Below are 22468 nucleotides of genomic sequence, written 5' to 3'. Positions count from 1 at the left end.
ATATATTGTAGCCATTCTGCTGGGTGTGGGGTGGTATCTAATTGTAGCTTAACTTGCACATTCTCGATAAGTAATGATAGGGAACACATTTTTCATGTGGAAAAATTTTTTGCTCAAAATTTTTATCTAAAATTGTTTTGAGGAGCACCTGGGTAGCTCAGTCAGTTAAGTGTCCGACTTCTGCTCAGTTCATGATCTCGCAGTTTGTGAGTTTAAGCCCTGCGTCAGGCTCTATGCTGACAGCTCAGAGCCTGGATCCTGTCTCCGATTCTGTGTCTCCTTCTCTCTCTGTTCTTCCCCGCTTATGCTCTGTCTCTCAAAATAAATAAACATTTAAAAAATTAAAAAAATAAAATTATTTTGAGTATAATTTACATACAATGTTACATTAGTTTCAGGTGTATAGCATAGTGATTCAGCTAGTCAGTATGGTATGCTATGCTCACAAGTGTAGCTACTATCACCATACAAGGCTATTACAATACCATTGACTGTATTCCCTATGCTGTACCTTCCATCCTCATGACTTGTTCATTCCATAACTGGAAGTGTGTGCCTCCCATTCTTCATTCACCCATTTTTCCTATCATCCCATCCTTCTACCCTCTGACAACAGTTTGCTGTCTGTATTTAGGAGTCTGTTTCTGCCTTTTGTTTGGAAATCTTTTTCATGAAGTCTCCATTAAAGTTTTTTTGCTCAGTTGTTAATGGATCATGTGCATTATTTTATTGGCTTACACAAATTTTTTGTATAATGTATAATCAAATCCTTTGTTGGATATATGTTTTTCAGTGACATAATCATTTCTTGGTGTATTTTAGTAAGCAAAAGTTCTTTAATGATTTTAAGTTTTTTTATATATGGTTAAAGACATTTCTGTTTTAAGAAATTGTCTCTCTTAAAGTCATAAAAATATTCTCTTTTTTTTTTTTATTTTTTTTTAAATTTTTTTTTCAACGTTTTTATTTATTTTTGGGACAGAGAGAGACAGAGCATGAATGGGGGAGGGGCAGAGAGAGAGGGAGACACAGAATCGGAAACAGGCTCCAGGCTCCGAGCCATCAGCCCAGAGGCTGACGCGGGGCTCGAACTCACGGACCGCGAGATCGTGACCTGGCTGAAGTCAGACGCTTAACCAACTGCGCCACCCAGGCGCCCCAAAATATTCTCTTTTTTATAAACTAGATGCTTAAATATTTTAGCTTTCACATTTAGGAATATGATCTATTTTAAATTAGTTTTTTGTGGGTGGTATGAGGTAGGGCATCAAGTTTTCTTTTCTTCCATGTAGTTGTTGAGTTGACCTAAAACATTTATTAAAAAGACCATTAATATCCCATTGGATTGCAATGGAGGCTATGTGATAAATAACATGACTATGTATGTACGGGCCTCCATTTTAATCTGCTGCATTATATTTCTGCTCTTTGGTAATAGAGTCCTGTCCTAATCATGCTAGGCTTTATATTAAATCTTGATAACTGATAGTATAAATCATACCCCTTTCTTCTATAATGTGTCTTAGTGTATTCTAGGTCCTATGCATTTTCACCTACATTTGAGAATCAACATCTCAATATTTTAAAACATACTGATAAGGATATTGATTGGGGTTTTAATATATCCATACACCAGTTTCATAACAATTGCCATATAACAGCATTGAGTGTTGTGATACATGAACATGATAAATCTCTTCATTTAATTTCTCTCAGTTGAGTGTTTCAGTATTCAGCGTAAAGGTCTTGTATCATTTTTTGTTAGATTTTTTTCATCTTTATGACATTTTTGAACTACTGTCAATTTTTTCTTTTATAGATTGGTTGTAGCAACTTCACTAAATTCACATAGCATAGATATTACATTAAATCTGTAGATCACTGTGAGTAGTGTGGACATCTTAACAATATTGTCTTCCAATCCATTAATGTAGGATATATTTACATTTATTTGTGTCTATAATTTCTTTAATCAATTTTTGTATTTTTAAGTGTACAAGTCATTTATCTCCTTGGTTATATTTATTCCAAAGTATTTTTTGATGCTATTGTAAATGAAATTAATTTTAAAATTTCCTTTTTGGACTCTTTATTGTTAGTATATAGAAATGCAACTGATGTCTTAGTTTGTATTTAAATTTCAGTTAGTTATACAGTGTAATATTGGTTTCAGGTCTACAATTTAGTGATTCAACACTCACCATTCTGTGCTCACCTCAAGTGCAACACATTTTTTTGTGTTGATTTTGTGTCATGCAACTGTGCTTAATTTGTTAGTTCTAACATTTGTTTTGATGAAATCTTTATGATTTTCTGCATATAAGATCATGTAGTCTACAAGCAGATAATTTTATTTCTTCCTTTATGTATGGATACCTTTTATCTCTCCTTCTTGCATAATTGCTCTGGGTAGTACTTCCAACATTATGTTGAATAGAAGTGATGGGAATGGGCATTCTTGCTTATTTCTGATCTAGAGAAAAAGCTTTTAGTGTTTCACTATTGTAATGTTAGCTGTGGCTTTTCATAAATGTTGTATTGAGGTACTTCTTCTATTCCTATTCCTTGTTTTTGTTTTTAATTTTTATGTATTTTTATTATTGATGTATAATTGACATACACTATTGTATTACTGCGAGATTTCAACATCTTGATTCAACAATTCTGTACATTACTCACTGTTTACCAGAATAAGTGTAGTCACCATCTGTCACAATTATGATAATATTATTGATTATATTCCTTAAGCTATACCTTTCATCCGCATCACAATTATTTTATAACTGGAAGTTTCTACTTCTTAATTTCCTTCATCTGTTTTATCTATCCACCACCCACTTCTCTCCTGGCAGCCACTAGTTCTGAGTATTTAAGAGTCTGTTTTTTTGTCTATTTCTGTGGTTTTTAAGTTTTCACATATAAGTGGAATCATATGGTATTTGTCCTTGTCTAACTTATTTTACTTAGCACGGTACCCCCTGGGTCCATCCATGTTGTCACAAATGGCAATCTTTCATTTTTATGAATCATTTCATTTTTATGGCCAATACAAACACACACTTACACACACACACACACACACACACACACACACACACACACGCTCATCTATTGATAGACACTTGGGTTGCTTCCATGTCTTGGCTATTGTAAAGAATACTGAAGTGAATATAGGGATACCTGTATCTTTTCAAGTTAGTGTTTTGTTTTCTTTGGATAAATACCCAGAAGTGAAATTGCTAGATCATGTGATAGTTCTATGTTTAATTTTGTGAGGAAACGCCATGCTGTTTTCCATAGTGGCTGCACCAATTTACATTCCCAGCAACAGTGCATGAGGATTCCCTTTTCTCCATATCCTCTCCAACACTTACTATTCTTGTCTTTTTGATGCTAGCCATTCTAGCGAGTATGTAGTGGTATCTCATTGTGGTTTTGATTTGCATTTCCCTGATGATTAGTGATGTTGAGCATCTCTTCCTGTGTCTTTTGGACATCTGTATGTCTTTTCTGGAGACCTGCTTTTTCAAATCTTCTCCTGTATTATTTTGTTGTTGTTGTTTGCTGTGGAGTGTTATGTGTTCTTTATATATTTTTGATATCAACCCTTTATTAGATATATTGTTTATAAATATCTTCTTCTATTCTGGAGCTTGCTTGGTCATTTTTTTGGCGGTTTCCTTCACTGTACAAAATCTTTTTAATTTGATGTAGTCCCATTTATTTTTGCTTTTGTTGCTCTTGCTTGAAGAGACAGATCTAAACAAATTTTGCTAAGACTAATGTCAAAGAGCTTACTGCCTATGTTTTGTTCAGTTTTATGGTTTTAAGGCTTTCATTTAAATCTTTAATGTATTTGAATTTATTTGTATATATGCTATAAGTGGTTCAATTTCATTCCATCTAATTTTCTTAACATGATTTATTGAAGACTATCTTTTCCTTATTGTATGTTCTTGCCTCCTTTGTCATAGATTGATTGACCAGATAAGCATGGGTTTATTTTGGGGCTCTCTATTCTGTTCCCTTGATCTATGTATCTATTTTTGTGCCAGTGCCATACTATTTAATTATGGCATCTTTGGGAGTATATCTTGAAATTTGGGATTCTGATACCTCCAGCTTGGTTCTTTATCAAGATTGTTTGACTTTTCAGAGTCTTTCTTGACGCCTTACAAATTTTATTATTGTTTGTTCTAGTTCTATGAAAAATTCCACTGGTATTTTGATAGGGATTGCTTTAAATGTGTAGACTGCATTGGAAAGTATGGACATTTTAACAGTATTATTCTTATTGTTAGCACAACATAGCTTTCCATTATTTGTGTCATCTATTTGTGTCATTTATTTGTTTCATCAGTGTCTTATAGTTTTCAGAATACAGGTCTTTAACTTCCTTTAATAAAATTATTCCTAAATATTTTATTATTATTGATGAAGTAGTAAATGCGGTAGTATTTTTCTTTTTTTCTGATAGGTTGTTATTAGTGTACATAAACACAACAGACTTCTGTATATTAATCTTGTATCCTGCAGCCCTACTGCATTCATTTATTGTGATAAATTTTTGGTGCAGTCGTTAGGATTCTCTCTATATAGTATTATGCCATTTACAAACAGTGACAGTTTTACTTCCTTTCCAATTTGGATGTCCTTTATTTCTTTTTCTTGTCTAATTTCTGTGTCTAGGATTTTCAGTACTCTGTTGAATGGAGTGGCGAGAGTGGCTCTCTTTATCTTATTCCTGATCTTATAGGAAAAGCTGAACTATTGTGTATGATGTTAGCTGTAGGTTTGTCATATGTGGCCTTTATATGTTAAGGTATGCTCCCACTGTACCCACTTGTTGTGAGTTTTTATCATAAATGGATATCCAATTTTGTCAGATGCTTTTCTGCATCCATTGAGATGATCATATGATTTTTATCCTTCATTTTGTTAATGTGATGTATCACAATGACTGATTTGCCGATATTAAGCCATCTTTGTATCCTTGGAATGAAGGATGGTTTGTCCTGTTATATGATGCTTTTAATGTATTGTTGAATGTGATTTGCTGGTATTTTGTTGAGAATTTTTGCATCTATGTTCATCAGTGATAATGGCCTGTATTTTTCTTTTCTTTTTTGAAGTGTGTTTGTTTATTTTTGGTATCAGCTGTAAATGATCGCTTGTAAATGTTGGCTTTGTAAAATGGGTTTGGAAGTGTTCATTCCTCTTTGGTTTTTAGGAATAATGTGAGGAGGATAAATAGTAACTCTTCTTTAAATGTTTGGTAGAATTCACTTGTGAAGCCATATCAACCTGAACTTTTGTCTGTTGGGAGTTTTTTGATTATTGATTCAATTTCACTACTAGTAATTAGACTATCCAGATTTTCTATTTCTTCATAATTAACTCTTGAAAGATTATGTGTTTCTAAGAATGTATTCACTTACAGATTCTCTAATTTGTTGCTGTATAGTTGTTTAGAATATTCTCTGATGATTAAGAAATACAATTTATATTTGTGGAATATATTTTTGTGGAATCATTTATAACTTTTTATCTTTCATTTCTGATTGTTTTTTCTTGATGAGCCTGGCTAAAATTTTATTGATTTGGTTTTTTTTTTTTTCCAAAAATCCAGCTTACAGTTTCACTGATCTTTTTATTGTTTTTAAATCTCCATTTATTTCTGCTCTGATATTTATTATTTTCTTCCTTTTATTGATTTCGGGCATTGTCTGTTCTTTTCCTAGTTTTTTTTTTTTTTTAATTGTAGAGCTAGATTGTTGGGTGCCTGGGGGGCTTGGTTGGTTAAGCAACTGTCTTTGGCTCGGGTCATGATATCATGGGTGGTGAGTTTGAGCCCTGCATTGGGCTCTGTGCTCATAGCTCAGAGCCTGGAGCCTGCTTCATATTCTGTGTCTTCCTCTATCTCTGCCCCTCTCCTCGTGTTCTCTCTCTCTCAAAAAAAAAAAAAAAAAAAAAAAAAAAAAACAGTTATATTGTTTATCTGAGATTTTTCTCATTTCTTTTTTTAAAAAATGTTTTATTATTTATTTTTGAGAGAGAGAGAGAGAGAGAGCGAGCATGAGCAGGGTAAGAGCAGAGAGAGAGGGAGATACAGAATCTGAAGCCCGCTCCAAGCTCTGAGCTGACAGCACAGAGCCCAACGCGAGGCCTGAACCCACAGACTGCGAGATCATGACCTGAGCTGAAGTCAGACACTTAACAGACTGAGCCACCCAGGCGCCCCAGATTTTTCTTATTTCTTGAAGTAGGTCTGTATCACTATGAACTTCCCTCTTAAAACAGCTTTTGCTGTGTCCCAAACATTTTGGATTGTTGTATTTCCATTTTTATTTAATTTCCTTTTTGATTTCTCATTGTTCTATTGGTTGTTATGTAACATGTTTAATCTCCATGTTTTGTTTTGTTTTCCAGTTTTCTTGTAATTAATTTTTATTTGCATACTTTTGTGGTCAGAAAAGAGGCTTGATAGAATTTCAGTTTTCTTAAATTGAGACTTATTTTGTGGTCTAATGTATGATCAGTTCTTTAGAATGTCTCATGTGCATTTGAAAAGAACCTGCATTCTTCTGTTTTGGGGTGGAATGATCTGTATATGTATCTATTAGGTCCATCTAGCCTAATGTGTCCTTTAAGGCTATTGTTTCTTATTGATATTATGTCTGGATAATCACTTACATGAGTAGAGTAAAGCCTCTATAGTTGTTTGCTATCTATTTCTCCTGTTATGGCTGTTGATATTTGCTTTATATATTTAGGTCCTACTGTGTTGGTTTACAGCTAGCTGTTACATCCTCTTGTTAGAAAGATTCTTTTGTCATTATGCAATGTCTTTCTTTGTATCTTTTTATACTCTTTGTTTTAAAGTCTGTTTTATCTGATATAAGTTTTGCTATCCTACTTTCTTCTTATTCCCATTTGCATGGTAATCTTTTTCTATCTCTTCACTTTCCATCTATGAATGACCTTAAGGCTTAAAGTAAGTCTCTTGTAGGCAGCATATACAGGGGTCTTGTTTTTGTATCCATTTAGTCATCCATGTCTTTTGATTGGAGAATTTAGTACATTTCCATGTAATTATTGATAGGTATCTATTTATTGCCATTTTGTTAATTGTGTACTCGCTGTTTTTGTAGTTCTTCTCTGGTCCTTTTTTCTTCTCTTTCTCTCTTCCCTTGTATTTTGATTATTGTTTTTAGTATTTAATCCTTTTTATTTTCTGTATTAACTATATGTTTTTCTTTGTAGTTGCTGTAAGGTTCATATATGATATCTTATGTATATAAGTCTCTTGTAAATTAATTTTCAACACATCTCAAAGGTTTATATTTTACTCCCTTCGCACATTTTATTTTGTTGATGATGCATTTATCACTTTGTTTTATATGTATTTTAACTAATTGTGTTTTTAATAAATTCTCCTACTTCTGTTTTTACCCTTCATACTAGCTTTGTAAGTGGTTGATCCACACATTTGTTATTTACCTTTTCCAGTCAGATTTTTACTTTCATGTTTTCTCATTATTAATTAGTGTTTTATATTTTTAGCTTAGAGAAGTCTCTTTAACATTTCTTGTGAGGCTGGTTTATTGGTAATGGACTCCTTTAGCTTTTGGATATCTGGAAAACTGTTAATCTCTCCTTTAATTCTAAATGATAATCTTGATGGTTAGAGAATTCTTGGTCAGCAATTTTTTCCTTTCAGCACTTTGAATGTGTCATGGGTTTCCCCTCGGGCATGTAAAGCTTCTGCTGAAAAATCTGCTCATGGCCTTATGTAGTTTTCCTTGTATGTAGTATGTTGCTTTTGTCTTGCTGCTTTCAAGATTCTTTCTTTACCCTTAACTTTTATCATTTTAATTATAATGTGGCTCAATGTTTTTCTCTTTGGGTTGATCTTGTGTTGAACTCTCTGGGCTTCCTGGAATTAGATGTCTGTTTTCTTCAGATTAGGGAAATTTTAATCCATTATTTCCCTTCTCCCACTGGGACCACTATGACGTTAATGTTATTCTGCTTGATGTTATTCCAGAGGTCCATTAAGTTATTCTCATTTCTTTGAATTCTCTTTTTTTTTTTTTTTGGATGCTGTCTAGGTGTTTTCCATTGCTTTGTCTTCCAGCTCACTGATTTTTGCTTCTCTTTCATCCATTCTGCTGTTGAAACCTTCTAGTGTATTTTTCAGTTCAGTTATAACTTCCATTTGGTACTTTATTGTATCTTCTCTCTTATTGAAGTTCTCCCTGTGTTCTTTAATTCTTCTGAGATTGGTGAACATCTTTATAGCCATTACTTTGAACTCATTATCAAGTAGGTTAACTCTGTTTTCTTAAGGTATTTTTCTGGGATTTGCCTTGTTTTTTTATTTTGGAACATATTCCTCTGTCTCCTCATTTTGCTTGTCACTCTGCTGGTCTATATGTATTAGGTGAAGTGGCTACCTCTCTTAGTCTTGAAAGAATTATCTTTTTTAAAGTTTATTTATTTGTTTTGAGAGAGACAGAGGCAGCACAAATGGGGGAGGGACAGAGTGAGAGAAGGAGAGGGAAAGAATCCCAACTAGGCTTTGTGCTACCAGCACAGAACCTGATGCATGGCTCAAACCCACAAAACCATGAGATCATGACCTGAGCTGAAACCGAGTCAGATGCTTAACTGACTGAGCCACCCAAGAACCCCTTTAGGGACTTAACTTATGCATGAGCCACATGTGCCAGAAGTGCAGTCTCCCTTGATCACCAGAGCCAGGTACTCTGTGTGGGCTATGTGTTCCTGCCAGCTATGATAGGACCACATTGAGACACAATACTGCACAGGGAAGTCAGGGCTTGGGGCACCCACCTGGCAATTTTCAAAAGTGCCACTGCAGATGGGAAGTAGAATTTATGTCATTTGCTTTTCCCAATTGCAGCCTGGCTGCTGAATATAATGGGCAGGGCTCAGGGCACTCTCCCTGCCTTGCTTTACATATCATATCAAATGCTGAACAAGGATTGAACATACCAAATGCTTACCTATACTGGTTACAGCTAGCTCTCTGTGTAGGGTGGACAAAGGATATCCATTGCTAACTAGTAGGCTAGAGAGAAGGCACCAAAACTGCCACCTGTTGGGTGCTTCTACCGTAGTGAGTTACAATGAGGTTGCAAAAATGATGTCAACCAGGGCTTGCATCCTGGATAAATCCCTTCAGGTTCTTGCCTCTCCAGTAGCTGTTTAAAGTTAGAAAGTGGGTCTCCCTTGCTTATGGACTAGGTGCTTTTCACTTTGGTGCTTTTGAACTGGATTGGAGAGTGGATGGGTTTGCATGCAAGCTCTTTAATACTGGGTATCCATTCTTTATGGTTCTATAATTCTCCTGGTTTTCATCACCATAGATTTCCAAAACTGGACATTTAGTCATCTTACATTTCCACTGTTGGACCCATCCACTGGAATGCCTGATATGGGGCACAATCCCTTTACTCCTTGAGGGAGAGTTTCCTAATTTTTTTATTTTTCTTAATTGTGGGATTACTGTATCTGGGGTGTAGTCCTGGAAAGGCTGTGACTCTCCTCTCCTACTCTTCTGGATGCCTCTCTTTTGTCTTTTGTTGTGAAGGCACTATTCATCTAATTCTCAGGGCTTTTTCAAAGGAAAATTATTCTCTGTGTGTAGTTGTAAATTTGTTGTGCCTGTGGGATGAGGTGTATAAAGGATCTTGCTATTCCACCATTTTTAATACCTTTCTCTCTCTCTCCTTCAGTTTTGAATGAAAGTTTTGACTGATACAGTATTCGTGGTTGATAATTTGTTAGTGGGGGTTTTATTGCTTCTTTTTTTTTAAGCACTTTGAATATATCCCATCACTTTTCTGGGTTCTGAAAAGTAAATGATGAGAAGTCTGCTGATATTCTTATGGAAGCTCCCATGTATGTGATGAATTGCTTTTCTCTTTCTTCTTTGAAGATTTCTTTCTTTATTTTTGACTTTAGACAGTTTGGTTATAATGTGTCTCAATGTGGTTCTGTTCAGATTTACTTCAGTTCAAGCTATTTAAACTTCTGTATGTCCATCACTCTCCTCAGAGTTTTGGAAAAATTTGGCCATTATTTCATCAAATAAGCTAAGCCCCTTTGTCTCTCTCTTCTTCTTCCATGACCCCATAGACATATATTCATCCTCTTGCTGGTGTTTTATAAGGCCTTTTGTACCTTTGGTTCCATGATTTCAGATGACCCATCTTCCAGTTCCAGACTCTTTCTCCTACCTGTCAAATCTGATGTTCAACCCCTCTAATGAAATTTTTCACTTTAGTTTTTACAGTTTTCAACTCCAGAATTTTTGTTTTTTTTTTCAACGTTTTTTATTTATTTTGGGGACAGAGAGAGACAGAGCATGAACGGGGGAGGGGCAGAGAGAGAGGGAGACACAGAATCGGAAGCAGGCTCCAGGCTCTGAGCCATCAGCCCAGAGCCCGACGCGGGGCTCGAACTCACGGACCGCGAGATCGTGACCTGGCTGAAGTCGGACGCCTAACCGACTGCGCCACCCAGGCGCCCCTGGAATTTTTGTTTTTTAAAAATTCTTTCTCGGGGCGCCTGGGTGGCGCAGTCGGTTAGGCGTCCGACTTCAGCCAGGTCACGATCTCGCGGTCCGTGAGTTCGAGCCCCGCGTCGGGCTCTGGGCTGATGGCTCAGAGCCTGGAGCCTGCTTCCGATTCTGTGTCTCCCTCTCTCTCTGCCCCTCCCCCGTTCATGCTCTGTCTCTCTCTGTCCCCAAAATAAATAAAAAACGTTGAAAAAAAATTTAAAAAAAAATTCTTTCTCTTTGTTGATATTCTCATTTTGTTCATCATTTTCCTGATTTTATTTAATTGTGTATCTGTCTTTTAGTTCATTGGGCATCTTTATAACAGTTATTTAAAAATTCTCTGTCAGGCATTTCATAGATATGCCTTTTTTTAGTGTTCTAAGTTTTGAGGTTGATTCTTTTTTCAAAAGGAGATCTCCACCAATCAACATGACGAGGGGTTCTAGGTCTTCTCAAACCTTTTCTGTTATCTTCCATCCCCTGGTATTGGTATGTGGAACTGCACCTTTACTGTGCCACTTGCTTCTGGTTTTGATTATTTCAAAACTGGCATTTTTCTCATTGGGGCTCCTTTATCAGTTTAAATGTAATTTTCCCTATGTTTGGTTTTTCTGAATTTTATTTTAATGCATTCCACATATTTAATTTATTCAGATTACTTAAAAATTTTTTAAATCTTCCTAAACAATTGAAAAAAAAGATCTTTTGATTCTATTTCCACCTTGCACTAACTTTATCAAATATTTTAATATTTGTTATTATAAGTCCTATGATTTATTTTGCTTTTGAAAATTTTGTATCCATTATTTTTGTTTCCTGTGTTTTTTTAAACTTTTACATAGATTTTGGGCTTTTTCTTTTCAGTTTCCTCTCATTTAGTACCATTCTCCTCAAATAGCTTCCACTTAGCATCAAACTCTTAGGTGTCTCCTTGCTCAGAGACTTTCATTTCCTTTTTGTCTTTGATTAATTATAATGCTTTTTGTGTTTTACTATTAGACAATGATTTCACCAATCATATCTGTTAAAGAGATTCTTCACCAAGTTAAGGAATTCCTTTTATTTCTGGTTAATTTTGTGAAGAATGAAGTTCAGTTTTATCTATTGCCATCACTGGATTTATAACATGTCCTATATTTTTCTCTATTAATTAGTGAATATTTATTTTAATATATGCTTTCACATACACATAATGTTGGACCACTCTTAAATAACTTTTACTTGATCATATTCTATCATTTGGAATTTTTTATTATAGGGTATGGTTTAATTTGTATTAAGAATCTTTGTAACTCTGTTTATCATACCTAAAGGTTCAACAATTAGGGACTAATTATGTAAAATATTGTATAGCCACTTAATGCTAATGTTGTAGTATGGAACAGTTAAAAGATATTACCAAAGTGTTAATTAACTGAATAGGATATTTTCATGTCTTTCTTATTTTAAAAATTTTACTCATAGCTAAAGAATGTGTATCTCAGTGTGGTGGTGAGCTTGAGCTGGGGCAAACAAGTTGGAGTTAAGATGATGAATAGTCTGAAACAAAAGGAGGGAATATTTAATATGTTTAAATGCACAGGCTCCTAATCTTTGTGTTAACCTATATTCCTTAGACTTTTCTGTAAGCTTACAGCCAAGGCAAATGGCCAGAGTCACAATTTTTCCTTTATCATCAGAGAGAAAATTACTTCTGATTACAGTTAAGTAGCAAACTTAAACCTGCCCAAATCATTTTGTGTTTCTGTTTCTCTTGTTATTGCAAATAAAACTCCTTGAACTAAATTGGGAAATGTGTTAGAATTTGAAACAAATTCCAGTATGCTGAGTAAGGAACAGAATAGGAAATCAGGTTCAATGTGACTAGTGTGCTATAAATTCCCTCTCTAGAGAGCCACTCCCCAAAGATGATCTTTGCAGAAAGTAAAAGGGCTTAATATTCAGTTGTTCATTTGGTTCTGTGTAGATCATGAGACTATGATTCTCTTTTCAACTGTCAGGTTTCCTGTTGCTTTGTCAGTTTATATAAACAAGAAAACTGTAAGAGGGCAAGCCTAAAGAGGTCCATGACAGATTTCATAATGTTCTTGCTCTTAAAAGGGTCAGAATTCCATATAATCCCCACAGTAATGCGTGGAACTATTATATTTGGCTTCTCTGAGATCTGAGATTAGAGTTTTCACTCTGATATAGAAGATGGTGTTAAGCCATACAGATTTCTATGATACCCATCTTGTATCTTCAGGTAAGGTAAAGCTCACAGGACTCAAAGCTTCTCTATTTTCTCCTTCCACGCCTCTCTAGTTTTGTATTAAATACCACTTAATATGTGAATTATGAAAGTATTCCTTCTCCAGAATCAAAGCTAAATTTTTTCTAAGAGCTTATAAAAAAATGTTACTTCAAAACTTACTAGAACTCTTAAAGTGGTTTGCCAGTTTCCCATTTATATTGCTCTCTGTGGGAGTTAGGGCCCTAGGTCAGGGAGAATTCCAGTAAGCGAATGGGAATAGACCTTCCTTCAAGGAAGTTTCAAGTGACTACCTTCTGTTACTTTCTGTTATATTTACAGCATAGAAGACAAAATTTTATTCCTGTTTGAGATTGCAAACTTTGAGGAACAGCTTTTGTGGGCACAGCCAACTTTGGCATATCTTTATAAATGATACATATTTGACTTTAATATCTACTAAAGTATCTGATATCAACTGCAATATTAATGAAAAACATCATATATATCAAGTATTGATTGTGATGTATAGGCCAATGTAGGACTATATTACAGAGCTTTGTTCCTTAAGTTTCTTTGTAAAATAAGGAAGATTGCCAGTAAGTCTTTCTGAGTGTTATTTTAGTAAAGAGAGGAATTGAAATGTGAAAACTTCTGATAGATTTTTATTTTAACATTAGTTTATGATATATTCTAAAATTAACATAGGAACATTTCACATAATCTAACACAGTAAAACTAAAATCAGTTAAGTTTCAAATGTTTTAAATCTATTTATATTGTCCTCATCAGCTTGACCTATTTCTCTCCCAAATAGATCAAAGAATATTAAATATCAGTGTCATCGATATCTTTGTAGGTTACAACCACTTAATTATTTAGCTGTGTTTATTCATTCCTCTCATTCACTGCTTATTCTAAAATTGTAGATCCTTGGGCACACTTGACTCTTGATAATACCAAGTAACTTTGATGGTAAACCTTAGGATGACAGAAGAGTTTTCACTTTTATATACTGTTTACAGAATAGAGTCATGAATATATGAAAATCATGGAACTATCACTGCATGGATTATGGCATTTTGTTATTTATTGACACACAGAATGATTTTACCCTAAGCAAGGGATCTGCCCTAATTTCTATACTTGTAATTTGGAAATCTGTTATTTTTGCAGCATTACAAACAAATAAATATTCCAACATAAATAATTGCTCTAGCTCTGTGAGTAAATTCATCCTTTTAGGCTTTTCTTATACCTGGGAAATTCAGATTTTCCTCTTTTCAGTCTTCTCTGGGACATATATTCTGACACTAACTGGAAATATCTGTATTATCTGTGCTGTGATGTGGGACCATCAACTACAAACTCCAATGTACATCCTGCTGGCCAATTTTTCCTTCCTGGAGATCTGGTTTATCACCTCCACTGTCCCTAATATGCTAGCCAACTTTCTCTCTGAGACCAACACCATTTCTGTCTCTGGATGCTTCCTCCAGTTCTACTTCTTCTTCTCCCTGGGCACCACTGAGACCTTCTTCTTGTCTGCCATGGCCTTTGACAGGTACCTTGCTATCTGCAGGCCCCTGCATTACCCCACTGTCATGACAGTTCAACGCTGCATCAGAACAGGAGCTGGGTGTTGGGTGTCTGGCTTCCTGTACTTCCTCTTGCCTATTTACCTCATCTCTCAGCTGCCATTTTGTTGTCCCAATACAATTGATCATTTCCTGTGCGACCCAGGACCTCTTATAAAGCTGTCCTGTGTGCCAGCTCCTGCCACTGAGATCATCTGTGCTATCTATAACTCAGTCCTCATTTTCACCACCTTAGTCTTCATTATCAGCTCCTATACCTTGGTGATCAGAGCTGTGCTGAAGGTCCCCTCAGCAGAAGGTCGGCATAAGGCTTTCTCCACATGTGGCTCCCATTTGGCTGTGGTGTCCCTGTTCTATGGCTCTATCATGGTTGTATATGTGAGCCCAACAGCAGGCAATCCAGCAGGGATTCAGAAATATGTGACTTTGTCCTATTCTGTGTTAACTCCACTCTTCAACCCCTTGATCTATAGTCTTCGAAATAAAGAGATGAAGGTAGCTCTGAGAAAGTTATTTAGAGTGGTGAGATTTAGTCGTAGGCATGGAAGAAATCTTTGAAGGACTTTTGTTTACAACTGAAATAATGTATGAGAAATAAGTAATTAAAAATTGGCATTCAGTTGTATTAACTAAATTAGGAATGTATGTTTTGGGGGGAGAAGAACATATTCAAGTATAATTAAATGTTACTAAGTTAACTGGCCATCTATCCATTTTGTTATTATTAGAGAAAAATGTACATTGAACTTAAAATGTTTCAAAGCAGAGAAAAAACTATTATGCATCTTTTTGACATTTAGACTTAACACTAGCTAAAATTTTTCTGTGCATATTATAGTCATATACATAAATATCAATCTGTATTATATTTTACATTTATAAGTCGAAGTAACATGCTACATTTACAAAACTTTTTAATTCTTGTGTCAATATTAAAAAAACATAAGATGCACTGACTTTTGAATGTTGACTTATCATAAATGTATTTCTTCCCACTTTCTCACCAAGATCCAGTTAAAATTCTCCTAATATGTAGATCCAGATGGCTGCCAATTTTTCCATTATATATACACTTTCAAGAATTATTTTTAATAGCTCTATTTTGAATGAACCATGCATTGTGTTTTCTTATACACCACTTGTGCCTTACACAGTTTAGGAGACAATCACCAGTGACTCCCCAGTACTGTTACAGTTAAAGAAATTGTTAGATTTTCTTCTTCCAGTTATCTCAAGGACACTAGTATCTCATACTTTCAAACAGAATTCTCTTTGTCCCACAAAGAGATTCTGGACCCATCACTCTCCAGTGTCACCTCTCAGTTTCTAGACCCTGGAAACTATTAATCTACTTTTTGTTTCTGCAGACTGACCTATTCTGGACATTTCATATAAATGGAATCACAGGATATGTAGCCTTTTATGACTGGCTTCTTTCACTTAGCATAATGTGTACAAGGGTCATTTATGTTTTAATATGTATCAGTATTTCATTTATTTTTATGGCTGAATAACATTCCTTTTATGGATATACCATCTTATATTTATCCATTCAGTAGTTGTTGAATACGAGTTGTTTCCATTTTTTGCTTATTATGAGTTATGAATTAACAAGTTTTTGTGTGAACATATGTTTTCACTTTCCTAGGGTACATCCCTGGAAGTCGAATTTCTGGCTCTTATGTAGACTCTGTATTTAATATTTTGAGGAACTGCTGACTATTTCCCAAAGTGGTTGCACTATCTTACTATCATATGAGCCCAGGATGAAATGTATGGGGATTTCAATTTCTCTGTATCCTCAACAACACTTTTCCTTTTTTTCTTCTTTTTCTCTTCTTTTCTTTCTTTTGTTTCTTTTCTTTTCTTCCTTTCTTTCTTTCTTTCTTTCTTTCTTTCTTTCTTTCTTTCTTTCTTTCATTTTAGCCATCCTTTTAGGTATGAAGTTGTATCTTACTGTGGTTTTCATTTGCATTTTTCTAATGATAGGAGTATGTTTCCATGTACTTATTGGCCATTTGTATGTCTTAAAAAAATATGTATATTCTGATCCTTGATCATTTTTTAGTTGCTATGAGGCATGGCTCTGTTTTTACAGTTTTAGAAGATCTTTATATATTCTGGATGCAGGTCCCTTATCAGATGTATAATTTGCAAATATTTCTTTCAATCTATGAGCTGTCTTTTTACTTTCTTAATTGTCTCCTTTTGAATTTCCACTTGATGTAGTCCAGTTTATCCCCTTTGGTTTTGTTACTTGTGATATTGATGTTACATACATATGATGCTATGTTGCATAATCCATGGTCACAAAAATTACTGCTCTATTTATTTATATTTTAATGTTTTCTTGTAAATGATTTTTCCAACTTTTGTATTCACTTGGTTATTTTATAGGAATTCATTAAGAAAGGAATCAAGTGCAAGCTCCAAATGACTACTTTGAAATAAAAGCTCTTCAAGCATTTGATGGCATAGTCAGATGTGTCACAAACTTATAGGGTCATATGAGTCAAAGCATAATCTTTTTTTCTATTGAATAGTTTGATATCCCTGAATATATTATCTCATATAACACATTTAAAAAAATTCTTTTAACGTTTATTCACTGTTGAGAGACAGAGACAGACTGTGAGCGGGGGAGGGGCAGAGAGAGAGGGAGACACAGAATCTGAAACGGCCCCAGGCTCTAAGCTGTCAGCACAAAGCCCTATGCAGGGCTTGAACGCACAAACTGTGAGATCATGACCTGAGCCGAAGTCAGACCTTAGCCGACTGAGCCACTAAGGTGACCCAACTTATCACACATTTTTTTAAGAGGAAATGTGTTTATGTCCTTGACTGTCAAATCTTGATCTAATCTTTTTAAAATAAATTATCGACATAATTTATGACCAAATGATATCTCTTAGAGTCATTTTAATAAAGCATTGATACAGGGTAGGAGTAAAGAATGAGAAATAAATTGTTGATTACAGGAAACAAGAAATAGGTAAATAGATGGAGTAAAAGCAATGATGGAATTAATGAAATTATTATAACAATACATAATGAAGTTATTTTTCTTTAAATACATTATAAGGAAAACAAGAGGTCTATAGAAAAAGACTGAGTACACTTAAGCTATTGGTATCTTCAAAAATTATGTTCAGGGGTGCCTGGGCAGCCCAGTTGGTTAAGCATCTGACTCTTGATTTCAGCTCAGGTCATGATCTTGTGGTTTGTGGGATCAGGCCTTATGTCAGGCTCTGTGCTGATAGTATGGGGCCTGCTTGGGATTCTCTCTCCCTCTCTCTCTGCTCCTCCCCCATTCTCTCTCTCTCTTTCAAAATAGCAAATAAACTTAAAAAAATGTTCAAAGTTTTTCTTTGCTTCTGCTTCTACATAATGGAAAATTTTTATATTGTCAGGTATAACTGTGTGAACACCATTTTAGTGAATTGATTTAATTGGCCATTGTTTTTATTTTTTCACATCAAAATTTGTGATATAATGGTACAATTAAAATGTTACAATAGAGGTAACTTAGATGATGGGCACATTGATGCAAGTAACGTACTTATCAGTGTGTGAGAGAATGGAATTAAAGCAGTTTATGTGCTATCCATTCATTCTCTTCATGATGAAGAAATCCCTTAGGGTAAAGGAAAGAAGACAGGGGAACCACACTGAATTGCTTGTTGACTAGACTCCAGGAAAATCAACCAAAGCTATTTACTAAAAGAAAGAGCCTTTATTTCTTAAATTCCTTTATCAGAATGTTGCTGATAAAGGATTGTCTATTATAAATAGAATCCAGAATTTATGAGGCATGGCTCTCTAGGAAATGTCATGTAAGTTGCATAACGTAGAATGGTAATGTAGAATGGAAATGCTTCTAGTTGTATGAAGACCTCTGTGAAATTCACTTAGAAATATAATCTGTACCAATCTGGATGAGGTTGTCTGAGTTTGGGCCAGAGGAATTAGTTTTCCACTAATGAAGGACCTGGGGAACTGGCCATAATATACCAGAAACTTAACTGGTTTTTTTTGTGAACCCCTTAATCATCTATAACCCATAATTATTTAATAAAAAAATTTATAATGGGTAAGATGACTGATTCATGTAAGTATGATTTGACAATACAATCCTGAATTTTAGCTCACTATGAAAGACAAAGAATGAATGACATTAAGAGTAGAGATGAAATTGGGGCTCCTGGGTGGCTCAGTTGGTTAAGCATCCGACTTCGGCTCAGGTCATGATTTCACATTTGTGAGTTTGAGCCCTGCTTCAGGCTGTGTGCTGACAGCTCAGAGCCTGGAGCTTGCTTCCAAATCTGTGACTCCCTCTCTGCCCCTCTACCACTCATACTCTGTATCTCAAAAAATAAATAAATGTTAAAAAAAAATTAGAAAAAAAAGAGTAGAGGTAAAATAGGAAATACTGTGATACATTTAAGAAAGTATCCAAATACTGTGCAGACTTTCGTGAAATAATTTCATTGCACTTTAGCTATTTGAATAAGAAAACTTAAAATATCTTAAAAACTTTGAAAAACATCTTAAACACTACTCAGAGACAACAAAATATTAATAATCTATGTATAATAATGTGAAGCATCCAATACAAATTACTATATACGTGTATAGGCAGGAAAATAAGACTCATAAATAAGAGAAAAACTTGGTCAACAAGATAGATGTGATACAGATTATGAGATGGAATACATAGTCTTAAAAAATTATCAATATACTAACATTTAGAGTAAAATATACATTCAATCAGGGAAGATTAAAAACCTTAAACATTCCTATCCTGAAAAGTACAGTTTCAAATTCATAAAACAAAGTTTGGGGAAGTATAAGGAGAAATACACCAACCCTCATTTTTAATCGTATTTCAATACCCCTCTATTTTTCTTGAAATAAAGACAGACTTAAACACCAATGGAACAGAATAGAGAGCATAGAAATAAATACATGCTATAGTCAGCTAACCTTTGACAAGGGTCCAAGAGTACACAATGGGAAAATATTGTATCTCCAACAATGTTGTTGGTAATTTGGATATCCACATGCAAAAGAATGGAACTGGACCCTTATCTAACATCACACAGAAAAATCGACTCAAAATGAATTAATGACTTGGATATAATACCTGAAACCGAAACTGTAGGACTCCTGGAAGAAAACATTGGAGAAAATCTTCTTTAGATTGTTCTTGGCAGTAATGTCTTGGATATGACACCAAAAGCACAGGCAACAAAAGAAAAAAATAGAAAAGGACTACATCAAACTAAAAAGCTTCTACATAGCAAAGGAAACAATCAACAACATGAAAAATCAACCTGCAGGATGGAAGAAAAGATTTACAAACCATGTATGTGATAAGGGTTAATGTCTGAAATACATAAGTAACTCTTATAACTCAGTAACATGAAACAATCCATTAAAAAATGAGCAAAGGAACGGCGCCTGAGTGGCTCAGTCAGTTAAGCCTCCAACTTCAGCTCAGGTCATGATCTCATGGTTCATGGGTTCAAGCCCTCTGTCAGGCTCTGTGCTGACAGCTCAGAGCCTGGAGCCTGTTTTGGATTCTGTGTCTCCCCATCTCTCTGCCCCTTCCCTGCTCTCTCTCTGTCTCTTTCTCTCTCTCAAAAAAAAAAAAAACAAAAAAAAAAAAAAACAAAAACATTTTAAGAAATGAGCAAAGGATTAGGGGCACCTGGGTGTCTCAGTTGGTTAAGTGTTCAACTCTTCATTTCAGCTTAGGTCATGATCTCATGGTTGATGAGTTTGAGCTCCCAGGGTGTGTGGAACCTGGTTGGGATTCTCTCTGTCCCTCTGTTTCTACCCATACACTGCTTATGCTTGCGTGTTCTCTCTCACTCTCTCTCTCTCTCTCTCTCTCTCAAATAAATAAATAAATAAATAAATAAATAAGCAAACATTTTTTTAAAAAGAGCAAGGGATTGAATAGACATTTCCCCAAAAAGTTATACAAATGGTGAGTGAGTATGTGATGAGATGCTCAACATCACTAATCATCTGGGAAATGAACATCACAGCCACAGTGAGATATTACTGCATACCTGCTGGGATGGCTACTATCCAAAAAACCAAAAGATAACAAGTATTGGTGAGGAAAAGTCATCCCTTGTACACCACTGACTGGAATGTACATTGGTATAGCCACTATGGAAAACAGTATTGAGGGTCTTCAAAAAATTTAAAAGAGAAATACCATATAATCCAACAATCCAGCTTCTGGGTATGTATCCAAGTGTTGAAATCAGGATACCAAAGAGATCTCAAAAAGCTATCTGAACATCATTGTTTATTGCAGCATTAGTCGTAAAAGCCAAGACATGGAAGCAAGCTAAATCTCCATCAATGGATGAATGGATGTATAAAATATGGTATGTGTGTGTGGTGTGTGGAAGAAATAATGCTAAATGAAATAATCCAGATACAGAAGGACTAATGCTATGTGATACCACTTAGATGAGGAATTTAAAAATAGTCAAACTCCTAGAAACAGACAGTATAACAGCTGTTTCCAGGGGTTAGAGCAAGGGGGAAACAGGTATTAATGGGCACAAAGTTTCAGTTATATAAGGTGACTATTTCCTAGAGAACTACTGTACATCATGGTGTCTGTACTTAATAGTACTGTATTGAATACTTAAAAATTGCTAAGAGTAGATCTCATGTTAACTTATCACACACACACCGCACCAAAAAAAAAAAAAAAAATAGAGTGGGAGGAAATTTTGAAAGGTAATGAATATGATTAGGCAATAGACTGTGGTGATGATTTCATGGATGTAGACTTATCTCCAAACATCAAGTTGTATACATTAAATATACACAGCTTTTGTTTGCCAGTCATACCTCAATAAACTGTGTTTTGTTTAAAGGAAAAAGAAAAAGGGATTGGGTGTACATAGCATATTGAAAAGAGTATGTCCAATGTTTTTAGGTTGTGACTCTGAGCAAGCAATATGCAATTGCTTGTTTCACATTACTTCTTTGAATCTTTACACCCCTTTGTGGTTTTAGTGAGGTTAGAGATACCTAGTAACCTCAAGGCAATACAGATACTAACTGGCTGAATAGAGATGACATGCAAGGATTTCAACCTGGAACCAAATGCTTAAACATAACATAATATTTCCCCTCCCCCTAATTCCTTGGACTTAAGAAATTTTGGGTGTGTGTGTCTTATGTGTTTGAAGTGTACAATGTGGAATGTTTTGTTGCGCTTACACATTGCAGAATGACTACCAAGATGAAGATAATTAGCACATCCATTACTTGTCATAGTTAACAAAGGTAACTATTTTTGTGTATGTATGAAGAATGCTTAAGACCTACTCTCAACATATTTATTAACTGTAGTCACCATGCTATACATTATATCCTTAGAAGTTACTGTTCTTATAACTGGAAATTTGTTCCCTTTGATCTAATCACCTCATATCCACTCCCCCCACCATCCCCTGGTAACCAACATTCTATTCTCATTCTATATAATTAGCTTAATAAAATTCCATGTATTAATGATACCATATACAATCTGTCCTTCCATTTATGGCTTATTTTTTAGCATAATGTCCTCTGGATTCATTCATGTCACTCTATTCCACTGATCTATGTGTCTGTTTTAATGTTAGTACCATATTGTTTTGATTAGTATAGCTTTGTGACATAACTTGAAATCAAGTACTGTGACACCTCTATGTTGGTTTCTTTCTCACTAATGCTTTGATCATTCAGACTCTTTTGTGATTCCATACAAATTTTAGGATATTTTTTTCTGTTTTTTTGAAAAATGTTGTTAGAATTTTGATCCAGATTGCATTGAATGTATAGATTTCATTTAATGTGTATAGTTTCAGTATTGTTTTCACAGTATTAATTGACAGTATTTCACAATATTCTTTCAGTCTTATGACACTATATCTTTTCATTTATGTGTCTTCTTCAGTCTTTTTACTCAATGTCTTAGTTTTAAATATATAGGTTTTTCACCTCCTTTATTACATTTATTGCTATTTTCTATTT

General features: G+C 34.7%; 1 pseudogene; it reads left to right on the top strand.

Moving 5' to 3' along the window:
* The first annotated feature begins 14191 nt into the window (after positions 1-14191).
* LOC112855648 (olfactory receptor 11H6-like) lies at positions 14192-14840 on the top strand (annotated as a pseudogene).
* Positions 14841-22468: the final 7628 nt, after the last annotated feature.

This window comes from Puma concolor, chromosome B3 (assembly GCF_028749965.1).
Source record: "Puma concolor isolate L17-30 chromosome B3, mPumCon1.1.hap2, whole genome shotgun sequence".
In the NCBI taxonomy this organism is placed as follows: Eukaryota; Metazoa; Chordata; class Mammalia; order Carnivora; family Felidae; genus Puma; species Puma concolor.
Note: the sequence above shows the minus strand (reverse complement) of the source record. Positions and strands in the feature narration are given on the sequence as shown.